This window comes from Anas platyrhynchos, chromosome 1 (assembly GCF_047663525.1).
Source record: "Anas platyrhynchos isolate ZD024472 breed Pekin duck chromosome 1, IASCAAS_PekinDuck_T2T, whole genome shotgun sequence".
Taxonomy (NCBI): Eukaryota; Metazoa; Chordata; class Aves; order Anseriformes; family Anatidae; genus Anas; species Anas platyrhynchos.
Genome location: NC_092587.1, coordinates 137,464,272 through 137,480,583, shown reverse-complemented (window position 1 = coordinate 137,480,583; position 16,312 = coordinate 137,464,272). Strand labels below are relative to the sequence as shown.

The following is a 16,312-nucleotide window of genomic DNA, read 5'->3' as shown; positions in this document are numbered from 1 at the left end:
ATGTAGGAGTTTTGTCCTTTTTAACTGTGCTTACCTCTTTGGGTCCTGGATGGATGCTAGCAATGTATGCACATAAAAACCAGTGGTGTTTATAATAGTAGAATTGCTTGTTTAGAAACTAATTCCTTTATGTGTTCTACTTAAAATCTAAGGACTCCTGAAAGCAGGTAAATGTTTAATAAATTTCCAGTCTGAGCTTTAAACTGGTCAGAAATGAGAATTTTCCTGCTAGAGATAGTCTAGGGTAACTTTCACAAAGCGTAAATGTTCACTAAGAACATGAAGTGCTGTATCAATATAATCTGTTAAAGTGATTGGGTTCAACTGCGAAGCTTAAAAGAATAAAAGCTTCTGATTTGCACTCGGCTGTTGTACAATTTTACAGTTCAAATAAAATCTTACACCCCAATTAGATTTGAATTGCTTGCTCATCTTTTTTTTTTTTTAATGTAGTATCTAAGTAATAGTAAAACTTAAATATTTTCATAATTTTTACCAGTCGCATCCTCAACTACTCAGCAGCAGAAGCTTTGTATCTGTGCCCAGTTGCTAGGAAGTCACCCACTTTCCTTTGTCCTATCTAGATAAGTCATGCATAAAATGCATGTATTTAAGAGTAATCCACATACCAGGCTGCACTTACATAACTGGGACAAATTTTTTCCATTCCAAAAAGGAGCTTGAAACTGTGTTACAAAATATGTGCTTCAGTCATTCTGACTAATAGGGACAAAAATGAGTTTTACTGACTTAGGCTTCAGAGAGAACTGTAGCTGAGTGTCTACTTGTCTTAAATGCTGGCTTTTAAGCATTCAGGCTTTATTCATGCAGCATTCAACTTTCTGTGCATATTCAAATTAGCATTGCTGATAATATCTTATAGAAGTTGTCAATCTATTAGGCTTTTTTCCTAAAGATTTAATAAAAGCTCGAGTGAAATGAATCTTTTAAGATCTAGAAGCAACCCAGGTGCCTGCCTGAGTAGTTCCTAAACTCTTAATTCATATTTAGCTCCTTGCTGGCTCTTGTATTTTATGCAGATTCCCCCAATTGATAAGTGCTTCTGAATCCATAATGGTGAGTGACATAAGTCTTTGGGGGTCTGCAGGAATAGCTCCTCCAAGGCACGTTTAAACCTGGTCTCAAACATCTAAATTCCAGTCTAACTGTACTAAAAGCTATGAGTAAGTGCTGATCCTAAGCGTTGCCTCCAGTAAGCGTGTATTTGAGAAGGACGGTGCACGTGGGCAGCAGCACCATTCCCCTGAATGCTCTAATACTGCATTTTTGCTCCCGTGTACATTGAAAAGCAGCTCTGTGGTGGTCCATGCAGTTCCCTGGGTGTCTCAGAACTTGCAATGGGATCTGTAGCAGTTTGCCAGGGGTAAGTTTTGATATGAAAATCTTGAGAAGCATCAAACCTGGTAAAAGCAGTGTGTACAGGATGCTTCACTGAACGGCTGGGGGTCACGTTGTCCATTTAGATAGCAGAATGGTTTTACTGCCTTTTTATTGGGGTGCACGGTTGCTGTAAGACTGTTGCTGGCCGTGTTTGTGGTCATGCAGTCTTCCTGATGCATATGTAATCATTGCTGGTTCTGAGTAAGAGAGGGGGAAAAAAAGAGGGGAAGTGAGACGCTTTTTTAAAAGCTGTTAAGTATTCTGAGCGCACAAAAATGCAACTGCTCACTCCTTTATTTTTTTATGCATCCAGTGCTGATCTCTGGCTATGCACAATTTCACGGCTGGAGCATCTGAGGTCCTTCCCAGAAGGTATTGCTCAATGTGACCAGCATCTGTCAAGCACAAGTCATCCTTTTTCCAATTGCACAAGGCTCTACAACTGCCAGTGCAGTGAAGGGTCTAACGAGATCGTCCAAATACACGTGGATTTCCCTCAAACAATTCTGATAAAAACCACTGTAGGATGTTTATCCTTAAAGCATCAGGCAAAGTTGGTGGGTGAAGAAACTTAAGGTTAAGCTAAAGGGCTTCTTGAGCACTGTTTAAACAAGCATTTGCTGCTGCCAAACTGCAAAGGCTAAAAGCAAGGGGCTGTTACAGATTCTACCAGAACGCTGAGCCTAAGCTTAAGGCTAACCGCCTCTGCGCTGCTGGGAGCTCCGAGGATGACAGCGGTACGCATCGCCCTGCTCTTCCAACGTTCTCGTAAGTATTGTGGTGATAAAGTCATGTGAGAGTCTGTGCTTTCATTTTTAGCTAGTTTTGTTCCCGTGATGGTGAAGAAAACTCAAAAAGCTAGTTTTCTGGTTGGTGTTTTTTTTTTTTAAGCCATTAAACGTGCGGCTCAAAAATAAAATTGAAACAACTTTTTTCTTTTGGGGGGAAGGGTGGACAGACAGCTGGCTGGCTTGTGATTTCTGAGCACTACAGGGAGTGGCAGCCTTACTTCCTCCTCTGTCCATGGATGCTGACCGCTGTGGGCAGATTGTCCGGGCGCTAGCATATATGGCAACGTCGAGGCTTTCCAGCTCTTCTAGGTAAGAGATGCTGTGCTTTTCCTCACTAATGCAGCCATAAATTACATTCTTTGATTCATTTTTGGCAGGTAGGTACTGGCGTGCATTTAAGGTACAGACCATACTACTGATGCGTTTTGAAAGCTGTCGGCAGTCCCCTCCATTCTATGCTACTGTCTCAGAAGGAGAAAGAGCAATACTTCTCCTCCCTACGCGCAAAACTTTGAACTTGTCAGATCCTGAGAAGTGAGGCTGGCGCGCACATTTTGCTCTGAAGAGCGTAGATGCTTCACGGTTGTGGTAGTACTTTTTCAAGTCTTTTTGTCAGACCTTTTTATGTGGGGAGACCTTTCCCCCCGTTTCTGAAGTCCCTGCTTAAAAAACCACTTCAGGTACTTCTTTCAAAAGGGCCCTGCAAATTAAATGGCAGGGCTGTGCTATGACCCGAGGGCATCTTTTGATAGCTGCCCCAACAGGTGCTAAAGGCTTGGCCACAGTGTTAGAGGCAGAGACGGATCTTTTGAAGCTCCGAGTGTTCTTTGCTCCTTTTTCTGATAGTGCCTATCAGAAAGAAACACCTTTAGTCACAGGAGGATTTCGAGACAGCTAATGATCCTTAGATGAGACACTGCTTTGCATTTATTTTTTTTTTTCATGCAGAAGAATGAAAGTTACTCCACAGCGATAATTAGCTCTCTTGTTTGCAGGTGGGTGTTTGTGCTTTACTGCAACACTTCAGTAATTTTGCTCATTGTGAAAAGAAAATAAGGGAGGTGAGCTTTTTTTCTGTCTCTTGCCAGTAGCTGTCAGTGCTCGCTCTCATTTCAAGGACATGCTATCAAGGCTTCATCAGCGGTATCTGATCTACCCATGAATCAGGTTTTATGCAGCATCCGCAGGTTTCAAAGCAAGGAGGAATGGCAGGCTCTGGTGTCGGTGTCTTTCCTTCCTTCCTGGGGACTGCTGTCCGGGGAGGCTTCCACGTGCAGGCTGGGGATGCTGCACAGACCTGGAGGTAAGGGGTATGGGTTAAATAACCTCGCTTCCCTCCCACCCCCCAACTCCTTCAGGATGCTGTGACCTGTTTGCTTCTCACTGCTCTGGCATTGGATCAGAGAAGCCAGATTTTTGCAGGAAAAAAAAAAAAAAAACATTTTCTGTTGAATTTTACTGAAATACTTCTAGGTATTTCATTTATAGACGCTGCTTTTGTGGCTCCAGTCCACGTTAAACTCCGAGTGACCCAATTTCTCAGATGTTAAACATTACTTCAGTGTAACTTCCTTAATACACTGAGATACTGTGGGCAGCCTTCGTACAGCTGCATAATGACTCGGTTCAACTCGGGTATGGCGAATTCGTACACTTTATTTCATCCTGACCATAGCTCGCGTATCCCTAGCTTCCAGAGCGCTCCTCCCGTGGGGGGACTTTGTGTTTGTGCTATATTTTATCAGCACGTTCACATCTGGCTTTGCAAATTCTTCACAGTCTCTAGGTGCGCACGAGCATCTGCAGTTCATCCTTTCTCAGGAAGACGTGGAAAATGTGTTTTTAGGAGGAGCAGCAGCGGACAATCTGCTTCCTATTTACCCATTGTGCTGCATTTTCCTATGGAAGCGTGCAGCAAATGTAGCCACGACTCGGCGAAAATCCTGACCGAGTGTGCCTGGAGAGGTGTGCGGTGGGACGGGCGGCCCCGCTGGCTTTCCGCCACAGGTTTCCCCGTGTGACACATCTTCTGGTGCTCAGCCCCTGGGGCCGGGTGACAGCCGCGGCTTTGCCGTGGAGGCTGGGGCTGGGATGCTGTCTCCTCCTGGCGTGTGGCAGACAGCAGCGTGCGATGAAGGCGGCTGCCGGGTGAAGCCCCTCACGGGGGCTCCCTGAGGGAGCCTTCCTCCCTCCGTGTGGCGCTTCAGATACTCGGGGGGCTCCGCGGAGGCGCCTCGCCCCCCTGCAGGTGCCCGATCGCTGCGTGAGGGGGGACATTTGGCGGCCGCCCCTCCGCCCGTGCGTGTGGGGGCGCAGAGGAAGGGGAAGAGGCGGGGCGCGGCGCGGCGCGGGGCCCACAATAGGGCCCTTGTGCGGCCGGGGGAGGAGCGGCGGGGCCGGGCAGGGCGGGCAGGGCGGGCAGGGAGCCGCCGCCGGCCGCCGCCACAGGGCCCGGCGGGCGGGGGCGATGCGGCAGCACCGGCGGCACCGCGGGGAGCAGCGGCAGCGGCGGCCCTGACGGCGGGGGAGGGGGAGGTGAGCGCGGCCCCGGCAGCTCCGCGCTGAGCCGAGCCCAGGGGCCTGGGCGCGGGGGAGGGGAGGGAAAGGGAAGGGGGGGGGGAGGTGGAGGCGCTTGGCGCCAAGGCCCAGGAGGAGGAGGAGGAGGAGGAGGAGGGGGGAGGAGGAAGGAGGGGGCAGCCCGCAGGGAAAAGTTGCGTCTGGGCGCCCTTTTGTTCGCCAAATGGAGCCGGGCCCCGCTGCGGGCAGAGCCGCGCCGCCACCGCCGAACTTGCTAGAACTCGGCCCGGCCCTGAGGGGAGGCGAGGCGCGGCCTGCGGGCCCCCGGCACTGACCGGCACCTGCAGGGGCTGGGCTGGGCTGGGCAGGGGGCGCAGCCCGCCCCTGGGTCCCCAAAATCTCAGGGGTGCAGGGTCCGGCCCCAGCAGCGCGGTGAGAGGCCGCCTCTGCTCCCCCGGGACAGCCCCAGCCCGAGGTGGCGGCGGGTGCCTGGTGCTGGAGCCACGCCTGGCTCTGCCCTGGGAAACTTAAAAATAACAAAACCAAACGGCTCGGCAGCACCTGAGCGTCACTCCTTACTGCACGTCCTGATGTAAGGACACACGGCACGGTGTGTGGTGGCACCGGGTGCCCGGACCCCTGGGTGTCAGCGTGCGGGGGCTGCTGCCCGAGCTGCTCCAATGCTGCGGTGTTTTCATCCCGCTTCCCAAGCCAATTCGCTAATTAACAATAGGACATCGCACCAAAGTTTAAAACCTAATGCTTTATTACGTATGGCTATCGTTTCCTCATGTTGTTTTTGTTTGTTTTTTTTAATAACCCAAACCTTGCCTTTCCACCTAGATGAGCGGTGTCACTGCTGCTTGCCTGGCGCACCCCGCATCTCGCACCGAGCAGGCCGAAGCGGGCTGAGGCAAAATCCACGGCTCAGCCACGCAAACGTGCGCCCGTCCCACTCCCGCTGCTTTTGGGGGAGCTGTGGGCAAGGGAATTCGGCGCCGTGGGAATCCCTGGCGAGGGATAACAGCTCCTGGGAGGCTGCGTGGCGTTTCTCTTTGTTTTGTGAAGATCTCAAGTGCTTGTGACACTGGAGGCTTCGTGTAATTGGAAGCATAAAAGCAATGTTGGCGTGCTTTACTTAAAATGGGAACTAACAAGTTAATAATAGCTCGTATCGGAGGTATTTATGTAATGGGAGCCTGCAGATGCTGCTCGCATCCTGAGACGTTGCGCGGGGGCTCTGTCAGGTGCTGTGCAGGTGGAAGGTGGGGCAGGGCGGAGCGAGATGGGGGAGCCAGGCAGCTGGTAGCTCTCTGCATTTCAGCACAAGGCTGCGTGGAGCTTGGTGTTGCTCTTTGACAGGAGTCAGAGCGATGCCAGGCCCACGTGCGTTGCTCGTCGCCCTTCCACCCCTGTGTAACTGTCCAGATCCTCCCTGCTGCCCTGGGGCGCTCGCTTACTGTCGAGTCGCCCTTCTCCAGGCAGCATCTGAGCTTGCAGTGCTTGTGGGTCCTGTTGCAGCGTGTGGGAGACAGAGGATTTGGGGACTGGCGTGCCCTAGGACCAGCTCTCATGGGGATGGGGAGCACTGAAGTGCTCGCCTTCGCCTATTCAGCTGCGTGTAGAACTTGGGAGCACTTCCGTTTCCTACGATGCACTTGCAGGGCATCTTGCTTATTGAACTGCAGGCTGAACGTAGTGCTTCGTGTCGTTAATGCCTCCGTGTGTGTTAATTAGAGCTGCAGGGAGATGTTAAAGAACAGGTTTATGCACATGCCCGACTGGTTGCTGAACTGAGTAAGCTCGTCACACGGTCTGGAGGGGGTTGTGTGTTATTTGGCTATTCTACTGCTGTCCGGGCCTGGTTATTTTCCTCCCTTTTTCTTCCTTTCTCTCTTAAAAATGCAGTCCAAGTGTGCGGTGAGGAGCTGCAGCACCTGATCTGCTGCGAGTCCCATCCCAGGTGGTTGTGTGTGCTTACGAGGACGGGGCCGGGGAGGGCTGCACAGCGCCCAGGCCCCGAGCCACCTCGCCTTTACCTGCAGCACCGTGCTGGGCGAGAGGAGCTTCTCGTGCAGGCAAAATACCTGACACATCTTCTACAAATCTTAGACAAAACGCTTTTTTTTTTTTTCCTTCCTAACAAAAAGAGATTGACATGGCTGTTGGGTTGACGCAGGGACACGAGCGCTTGAAAATCACAGCCCAGCTCGGAGCTTTCCTTCCTACCGCTCTGAAATTGCGACTTGTTTTGAACAGGCCGGGCAATTTTTAAGTAATGCTTGCTTTAAGGACCGCTAAGATATTGAGAAAATTAGTATTTGCAGTGCACTAAATGTGAAAGGCTTGTTGATGTATAGCAGGATGAATTGGCAGTATTTTCTTCCTACTGCCACACAGGAAGTCTTAGGTCTCGAGCCGCTGTGTGCGAAATGTATAGGAGAAGCATGCACCCTGACAGGGGAGGAGAGAAATGTCCCTAGTGGGATTACTTGTGGTTTTTAATTCTCTTCATTGTTCTGCTTTTAACTGCTTGCATTTCTTTAATATTCTTCAAGTGTTGACATGCAGGCGTTGGTATTGAAGCGGCTGGGGGGGAATCGTCATTTGAAGTGGGGCCGTATCCCACGCAGGTTCGGGCTCTAATGGAAAAAGCCTCGCGCAGCCAAAGCATGCCGTGTGTGTGTGAGTTGTGGAAATGCAGGGGAAAGCGGTCAGCTAGGCAACTGTGGGGTGAGGGGGCCTTTGCAGCAGGGTGCAGGATGCCTCTCCTGTCCCCGTTAGCACTCGCAGAGGAAGGAGGGTGACAAAACTGCGCTCCTGTGCCTGCCCTGATGCAAACAGGCTCTTCCTGCTGCAGCTAATGGACTGGAGTGAAGCAGCGAGAGCAGGTGATCATTTGCAGTGAAAGGTAAACCTTGTTAAATGTTGTTTGATAGCAAGGAGAGATGCTCGCCTCCAGCGCGGAAAATAGTTCCCCGTGTTTGGCCGGCGATGTGACGAGGGAAGGACGGCCGGTCCTCAGCCACACCGTGCTTTGCCTCATCCGGGGGAGTCCCCGCAGCTCCTCAGCATCAGCTTAATTCAGGAGCGGCTGTGCTCCTCTGAAAAAATCAAATTGGCTGTCATTTAAGCAGCTGAAAGGCAGATACTTAAACCTGATAATGAAGTTGCAGTCTTCCTTATGTTAACAACATAATCATTTCCAGCGTAGCATGAAATGAGCAATCTTAAGAAGTAAGTGAAGCATTTTGCCAGACAAATTTGGACTTGCAGTTCTGTAGCAGAATGTGCAGAGAGCGAGGGAGGAACTGAAAGGCTGATGTTAATACAAGGTGCGTATTTATGAACAACAGTGTTGTAATGGCCATTGGCATGGAGAGGAAGGAAAATTCACTCCTGCTTAATGGTATTGATTCTTCTCTGGAAATTATTTTCGCTGAATGCTCTGTCCTTGTTGCAGAAATTAATTTTCTGTGCTTTCTTTGGTTAGTGCTGCCTCACTGTTCTTGGGCAAAGAAATGAAAGAGGTGAAAACTTGTGGGATGAAATAATTCCAAATTTCCAATACACATGAAAATAAGGCAAGCTGGTTTGGGGTCTTCTTTGCAACTGGTATCCGTTCTTTATTTTATTTTATTTTTAATTATTAAGATCTCATACTATGCTTTTCCAGTAATATTTCATGTAAATTTTGAAAGCTTTTCTTTATTTGGGCATTTTTCATGATGAAGTATGAAAAATACCCAAATATGAGTATGTTGGTAGTAAGCGTGATATTTTTGATCAAAATACTTTTTTTTATATATATATACAGCTAGAGAATGCGCAGTTTACTTGCAGTGAGAGTTGAAAGGCTTTGGCAGGGGCTGTCAGGTTACATCTATGTACCGTGCTGCAGTTTTGATGTAGACCTGGCTCGCTCTAATCGCAGCTATACAGAGGTGAAATAACTGGAAAAGCTGTTGTCAAATATAAAGTCTCTGGTCTGAGCTCAGAGAAGGAGGGTGAGGTTAAAAATTAGTTTACGACAATTATTTAGTACTCTCTTCTGTTGCTTACAGCTGAATGTATAGGCTTCTCTGCTAAATCTGACATGCAGGGTTTTCATTTTTCGTCCTCTACAAATGTCAGAAAACTTCAGAGAAGGCAGGACGCAAGTTACCAGAAAGCTCTCCCTCCTGACAAACAGCGTGGGATCAGTCGGAGCCCCTGACTCCCGTTCCTGGGATTAATCTGGCTTAAGTGCTCGTGGGTCCTTTGCCCGGTGTCTTCTGCGTGCCTGTTCTAGGTCAGAGCCTCTGCATGTAACAGAAGCCGCCGGGTGCAGCAGCAAATGGGTGCGCGTGAGCTCAGGCTGGCGGCTAATAGCTTTTGCAGGTGCCACTTCATCCTCTTTTTAAGGTTATTGGAATCAATTTGTTTTGTGTGTTTGCTTCTGCATGCTTGACTTCAGCGTTTCAAACAGTCCACTTGAGGTATGAATGGGTTAAGGGTTGAAAAAGGGTCTGAAGTAAATTAAAAAGGGGAAAAAAGCCTCAAGCGCACACAACAACTCCAATGTGATTTATAGTTGCTCCTTATCTCTTCCAGCCATGTCTTTGATGCCTTTGTACTCGGTCTTTGGCTGGCCCCTCTTGTCTTTGCCTTGACTTCCCCAACTTTTTCCTTGTTGCTGTAGCAAACCGGCGTTTCTCGTGAGTGTCTCACAGTCTTTTTGGGACCCTATAAATCAGCGAGGTCACGTTAAATTTGTCTCCTCTACCAAACTCCAGACAGAACGGGCTTCCAGATTATTTGCAGTCAGCCTGAAAATATTTTTGGCAAACCTCTGGGGATTTTCTTGGGTAAGATCTATGTAGGTTTGGTGGGTCTGATAGGAGACGGTGTCTCTTCTCACTGGTGTTTTTATGTGAGGAGATATCTGTGTGTGTTTACATACGGATTTATAAAAGGATCATCCACTGAAAAATCAAGTTGTATTTTTTAATATTCATATGAAGTAAAACATTCACGTTATAAAACGTGCTTTTTTTTTAGTGAACGCTTGTGTTAATTAGTATTTTGCTAATGTATTTCACACAAACTTCTGTGCTCTTATGCCTGTACATATGTGTGTTTTGCTTGGTTAAGGGAGTTGAATCTGTGTTTGACTTAAAACACCCATCAGCATCATTTACTTTGCACAGATAATATGTAGCCTTTGAAAGGGAAAAAGAAACTTTTAATGTATCAAGAGGAGCCGCTGGAAAAACAAGACAGTGGGAAAGCAGTGACTTAGTTGAGAAACTTTCAAAACACTTCAAAGCGGCTTCAGATGTGCTTGTCCTCAAAGCCTTTTCTACCAATTTTCTGCCCTGTGTTATTTTTTTTTTTTTTGTCAAAATGCTTCTTTCTTTCCTCTTTGAAATCATTTTAGGGAACGTATTTTAATCTCCTTCTAGGAAAGTTACCAATTTTCTAACAATTTGGAGGCGTCAAGCTAGAGTAACTATGTTATGGTGGCCGAGCTGGCCATGTACATCTGATTTGCACAAGGCGAGCTTGCTTTGCTCCCTTACCCGGCTTCTTTGGCCGTAGCAAAACATCTCCAGGTCTTTTGGAGGTGTGAGGCCACGTCAAGGTGCTCTGTGGCACCTCTTCGTGGTCTCCCAGGGGTGTGTGGAGGTTTATTCAGCCAGAGCTGAGCTACACGATGGTAATCCTCAGAGGAGAAAAAGCTCGGCTCCCGTGTTCACCCTCTCTGTGGAGACCCTGACAGGATTGCAGCAGTGAGAACAGATTTTTGTGCTTCAGGTAGGCAGAGGTGCCAGAAGACTCTCAGGGAGTAAACCTACAAACAGAACCTGCTTTTTCTTTCTGCCTTTGGGTCGCTGGTGGGCGCAGCACCTCGGGGGTGCCAGGGGCTGAGGGCAGCCTTCGGCCCTGCTGTGCCCGCTTGGCAGGCAGCCGCTCTGCGTCCCTGGCGTAGCCCCTTGAGGCCTGAAAAACCTCAAAAGCCTCGCCTCCGCGAAGGTGACAGCTTTAGAAAGCAGGAGTCCTGCTGAAAATGAAAAAAAAAATCAATAAATCATAAAAATCTCAGCGTTTTCTGATAGTTTTCTTGAAGGCCCTGTTCTTCCTTCTGTCAGTCAGCTTTCCTGGCAGCAGGTGCTTAAGCGGAGCAGTCCTCTTGCATTACAGCTCCATCTCGACACCTCCCCCCCAGCATGCCTGCATCTGGAGATTTTGAGAAGAAATAAATACAGTTTTCTCTCACAGGAGTTCTGCTAACAAATTCATTAGATAAATGTCTTGCTGATTGCTGGCTTCGTTCTGGCACCGGCTTTAATGCCTGTCGACTCCACTGAGGCCACGTTTTCCCTGCTTGTTTCTCAGAACTTGTCATTTGTTTTGTCTGACTGAGCGGGAATGGCTTTGGAAAAGAAACCTGTGTCGACTAACAAGTCTTTTTTCATAGCATTTTTAACAAAAAAAAAAAAGACACACAAGCAAACAACCCCCAACCCTTTCTGAGGATTTAAGATCATCTTCAAGGAAGAATGAATTTTTGGTCGCTGCTTTGGAATTTGCAGCCACAAAGGATGAAGTTGATTAAGCCTTGTTTAGCAGGGTTTCTGCTCTGCTGCTTCGGTAATTGTCTCTTGATTGTGCTCCAGCCCTGTCTGTGCCGTCCCGGTGCACAGCTTGGGCGCTCTATTTATTCCTGGGGTTTCTTTGCGGGGGGAGGAGGTCTGAATGCCGAGGGGGAATGGGGGCCTTTCCTTATAGCACCTCACAAATGCCCCTGCCATGGGTTTGATGAGGGGTGTGGGAAATACTCTAAATCACTGTGGTGAAGTCAGCACTGCTATTTGTCTCTCACCCTTCCTTCTCTCTGACTGTCGTGCAGTTAAATATGGCTAAACCTTTGGGTGTGGGGTGAGCTGTTTGCCTGGATGATGTTTCAGAGGGTGCTGAGACCACCTCCAAGGCCAGGAAGGAGGAATTGTTTTTTCCTAGGCATTTAATACAGTCAATGAGATCTAGCTCGGTGTGAGTAGCTCAGTGGACCAACAATAAAAATAACAGGCAGCAATTGGTAGGAGTCAGGTGCTGACAGCTTTCTTTTGGTGCAAGCTTAGTTCCTGGGAGCTTGGTAAGATGAAAGGTATTCACCATACCCAGACTGTTTTACACACTCAGACTCTAGTGTCCCTGCACCCAGAGCTCTTGGAAGAACCTTGCAGCATACGTGCTGTGGTCTCTGTGCACCCGTGAGTTATGCAGGGGTGAGTGCTACAGCTAAGCTTATCCAGAAATGCTTTCTTGACAACTGCCAGCTGCCTGTGAGTTATTTTTCCTACGGTAATCAAGAAATAAATTATTCTGAATCCACCTGGCAATCAGTGACCATCTTGCACATAGGTGGTGGAAGCTAGTGGGCATGAAGTCGATGAGGAGAGGCTCGTGCAGGCCGGGCTTCCAGGGGCTGGCTGTGGGTGATGTGCACAGGCAGTGGCAGAGCCCTGCGAGGGTGAGGGGTTGGGGTTTGCTGGCTGCAGGTGGGGCTGAGGCTCTGTGGGCAGGTGAGCTGCAGGAGGAGATGGCCTCTGCAGGTGTGGTGGCTGCCCAGGCCTTTCGTGATGCTGAACTGGGTGCGAGAGGTGCGGAGAGGAGGAAGAAAGGTCCCGGTGCAGACCTGATCCCCGGAGGTATCTGTTTACAGGGCTGCAAATCAGCACTTGAATCCGAGCAGGAAGAGAGAGATCTGACCTGCTTCTCTCTTTGGTGCGTGAACTGGCTGTCCTCAGCGTGCTGGGTACGTCGAGTCCTGCTGGTCAGCCTTCTTCGTTTGCTTTGTGGGGAGTTAGTTGGAGCCTGAAGGGGTTTGTTTTCTTGTTAGGGAGCCAGAGATTGAACTTGAAAGCACTGAATGGCGTGGTTCAGTATCACTGCAGTCTTAAAATCTAAATCTGGCCCTCGGTCACTTACATCGCCAGTGTCTGGAGGATCCAGCAAGAAGCAGTGATGCTGCTTTTAGCATTTGTGACTCTCTAGTGTTTGTTGTGGGGTCATGAGACTTTCTGCAGAGTGTATGAGAACAGCGTGGCTCTGCCATCAAAAACATAACATCTGTTACCGTGTTTCAGAAGTTCTCACACTTGGTGAACTGTAACATTTTCTTATTTTAAGATCTCCACTAAAGATGTCCATAACTGTGCACAAATATAGTTGCATTAAATAATGGAAATCAGCTATGGGAAAAGATGCTTCTAGGTCATCTAGATTATTGCTTCTGCAGCATTTGCTTGTCTCCCTTCAGAACACGAGATGAAATATCACTGCCAGCACCCTGCTTTAGGGAATGCGTGTAAAAGTCCATCTATTTAGCACAGGATGAGCAAGTTGATTGAGGTGAGTTGATGGCTAAAGCCCAGCTTGCCAACGAGGGGCTCTGGCTGACTGGGAAATGCAGTATTCCCTTTCCTTAAGAACTGGAGTTAGGGTGTGTTGTTTTATTATTATTTTTTTTATTCTCCAGATCCTCATAAATAGCTTGGTTTTGCTATGTATGGTGGTTTTGTTTTGTTTTGTATTTTTTGCTTACAGCTCCATTCTCCAGCTTTTGGTAGCACCAAAACACACTTCTCACATGTGCCTGTACCCCATCCCGCCAGTTCCAAGTACTTTTATCCCAATTTAAGTCTTGTGCCCTTTCTGCTGCACTCTGAATTGCTGCGTGACCTGCTGCGGGGAGCACCCACCCTTTGGAGGCAGAGGAGCATCCTGTTCCAGGCTGTCGTGGCATATTTCATCCTGAAAAAGAGGAGCTCGTACCTGAGCTGGTGCATGATGACTGTCCTTGGAGGCAGCTGAGTGCTGTAGCATCCCGTGGAGCAGCTTGTCACCCTCAGTGGTGGTGGGAGGAGAGGTGAGGGAGGGATGAGCTGCTTCAGGCTGCTTTGCCTCCACCAGCAGGTACCGGTGTGCACTTGTACTGTGGAGAAAGTGATGCATGGGACTTGGGGAGGCTCCGCCGCAGCTCTGCGTGGTGGTGTGCCATTGCTGGTGCACACAGGCCAAGCAAGCTGCTTTCTGCAGCCCTCCTTGTTGTACTCAGGTCCCGTTTGCAGTTGCCTTGCCCTCGGGCCGGTTTGAGAAACGCAGAGCTGGAGGATGCTCTCTTGGCAGCGCAGGCAGCAGCGCTCTCGTCCAATCTTTGTTTCAGCGTCAGGAGCGGCAGCTTCCATTGCTCCCCCTGGGGATGCAGGCCAATAGCTCTTACTGTCAAGAAGCTTCCTTAATGCTGTGCCGAAATTATTTTTTTCTTTGGTTTCATCCCGTTGCGCCTGATCTCTCACAGGCTCATTCCTTTGTTTCACCAGCGTTAACATCCTGGCAGTGTATGAAGCATGTAAATGACTTGAACGCCCACCTTAGGGTGCTCGTGATGTGGGATCCCGTGTGTATTTTGATCTTGGTGGCCTTTCCCTGCGAGGCAGGCATTTCAGCCCCCGAATCTTTTTTTTTTTTGTCTTGTATATGCTAATTACATTGTGAAACAAGTCATTTCAAGCAGTAAATGGGAAGTTTTGAGCGTTTTGCAGAATGGCTGGCGTTAGACGCACGCCAAATAACTGCTCCGTTGGGTCACCAGCCGAGCGCCTGGGGGCCCAGGGCTTCAGAGCAATTCATAAATGGGGTTGATGGTACTGGTTAGTCGTCTTATGAAAGCTATCATGCTAGACATCCTGTTGCATTGTTCACCCGAAATGGGCTACGCCGCTGTGGGAAATGGTTTTCCCAGCAAGTTCTCATTGGTTGCTGCGAGTTAGGGAGTTGCTGGTTGCAATTACCAGTAGGCTTGCTGCTGCGTGAAGGTGCAACGAAACACTTCTGCGAGGCTGTGGGGAGGGGAAGGGAAGGTGCTAGGGAGTCGCAGGCTTTGTTAGGTGCTTTCTGCATCTCTCACCTTCCTTGAGGTGAAGTGGACTCTCTTTAGGTACTTACGGTGAGGTTGTGGATTTACACCAGATGATTTTCATGGTTTCAATGTGGAAAGGGGGTAAAAATCAAGCAGCTTCTGAATATTCATTGTAGTTAGACTACGAGAAGCTCAGGAAGAGGCATCAGATCGCAGTTTAAAACAATCAGAAGTTCAACTCTGTTATGCATACTGAATAAGGATTCAAAATGCTTTTGTCAAAGCTTGGTGACTTTATCTTTTCTAGTTTTGTAGAAAATTCCCTGTAAGATAAATAAAACCTGGAAGCATCTTCCAGTTACCCCAAAACATTATCCAGTGTATATCTGGGTCCTTATTATGATTTTTTTTCCCCTTGTAGTTATAAGGGGAAAAGTACTATTACATTTCTGCTTCGTATTAAAATTGATCTGTAACCTTGAAAACAACTGGCTTTATTTTCAGTGCTACCTTGGCAGCATAAAAATCTCGATCTGCCTTTTTTCTAAGGTGTCTGTGTAATGCTATTGGTAGTCTATGGGGAGCTGGTTACATGTGTTAGATATCTGAGGCTGTCTGAAAAATTGGAAATAATAAAATGGTTTTCTAATACCTTTCCCAGCTAAGCAGCTGTTATATCTGTGGGATTATTTATTGTGAATGAAGCATCACAGGACCAACTTTCTAATATGCAGTCCTGCAAGTCATTTGTGAGGTGGGAATTGCACGTTAGGCGATGGAAGCTATCAGACGACGCACGCTATCAGAAGCAGCTGAGAAGACGTGGATTAAATGAAAATGCTGACAGGAATGCCTGCAGCTGCTTGGAAAGCTGGGAGGATGGTTACCAATTAATTTTTAACCAAGACAAGTGAATTTAGTGAAGGTTAACAGTGGTCTCTCCTAGGTCCAGAATTAACTAATAACTAATTGATGGTGTGGATGGAGGAGTAAGGATTATGCTCATTAAATATCCAGCTGAAATGGGGTGAAGAACTGGGTGGAGCTTGGCTAGATGCCTTGCATTTTACAGGTATCTTGGAAAACCAGAGAGACAGTCTGGAAAAAAGAAGTTGGATGGAGTGCAGTAGGGGCCAAAGAGGATGTTGAAGTCACAGTGGCTGTTCACCAGCAGAACAGGAGGCAGCAGGACCACGTTGTTGCAAAAAGCAAGCACACTCAGGTTTGTACACAGTGCCTGGAGCTTGCATAATGGGAAAGAACAATTTCCTGTAACAAGAGGAGAGCGTTTTCTGTGCAGGGAAGGGTTCAGCCCGAATACTTCACCCAGCTTTGGGCATCATGACTTCCTATTGTTTTTTTGTGGACCAGCCCTGGGAAGGGTAATGTCGAGCAACTCAGAAGGCTCAGAAATACAGGGAACATGGCCTGTGAGCAGAGAGTGAAAGAGCTAGATGGTATTTGGCCTGGGAAAGGGACTGAGGCGTAACAGAAGTGGTAAAAGTAGTGTCTGGGATGCTAGCTGTGTAAAAAAGGGATAAGCTCTTTCAGCCTCCAGTGCTGATAGAGGACTGGTGATGAGCTGGAGCTGCACCAAGAAGGATGCTTGCTGTGCTGCCAGCAAGCTTCTGCTTGCCTGGAGAGGTGGCAGGGTCTGTGCTCAGCACAACCTGAACGGGTATTTTGGGCAACGTCG

General features: G+C 48.3%; 1 protein-coding gene across 4 annotated transcripts in view; it reads left to right on the top strand.

The window, feature by feature from the left end:
- The first annotated feature begins 4,579 nt into the window (after positions 1 to 4,579).
- The window catches only part of JADE3 (jade family PHD finger 3), a 54,755-nt gene continuing 43,022 nt past the window's right edge, over positions 4,580 to 16,312 (top strand). For 2 of the 4 annotated variants that reach the window (XM_027446947.3, XM_072030407.1), the window contains exon 1: positions 4,584 to 4,727. The gene's annotated coding sequence lies outside the window, so the exon portion shown is untranslated. Of the gene's footprint in view, positions 4,728 to 15,187; positions 15,839 to 16,312 lie in introns of those variants that run through there. The other 2 variants (XM_038173166.2, XM_072030398.1) reach the window with 2 other exon arrangements.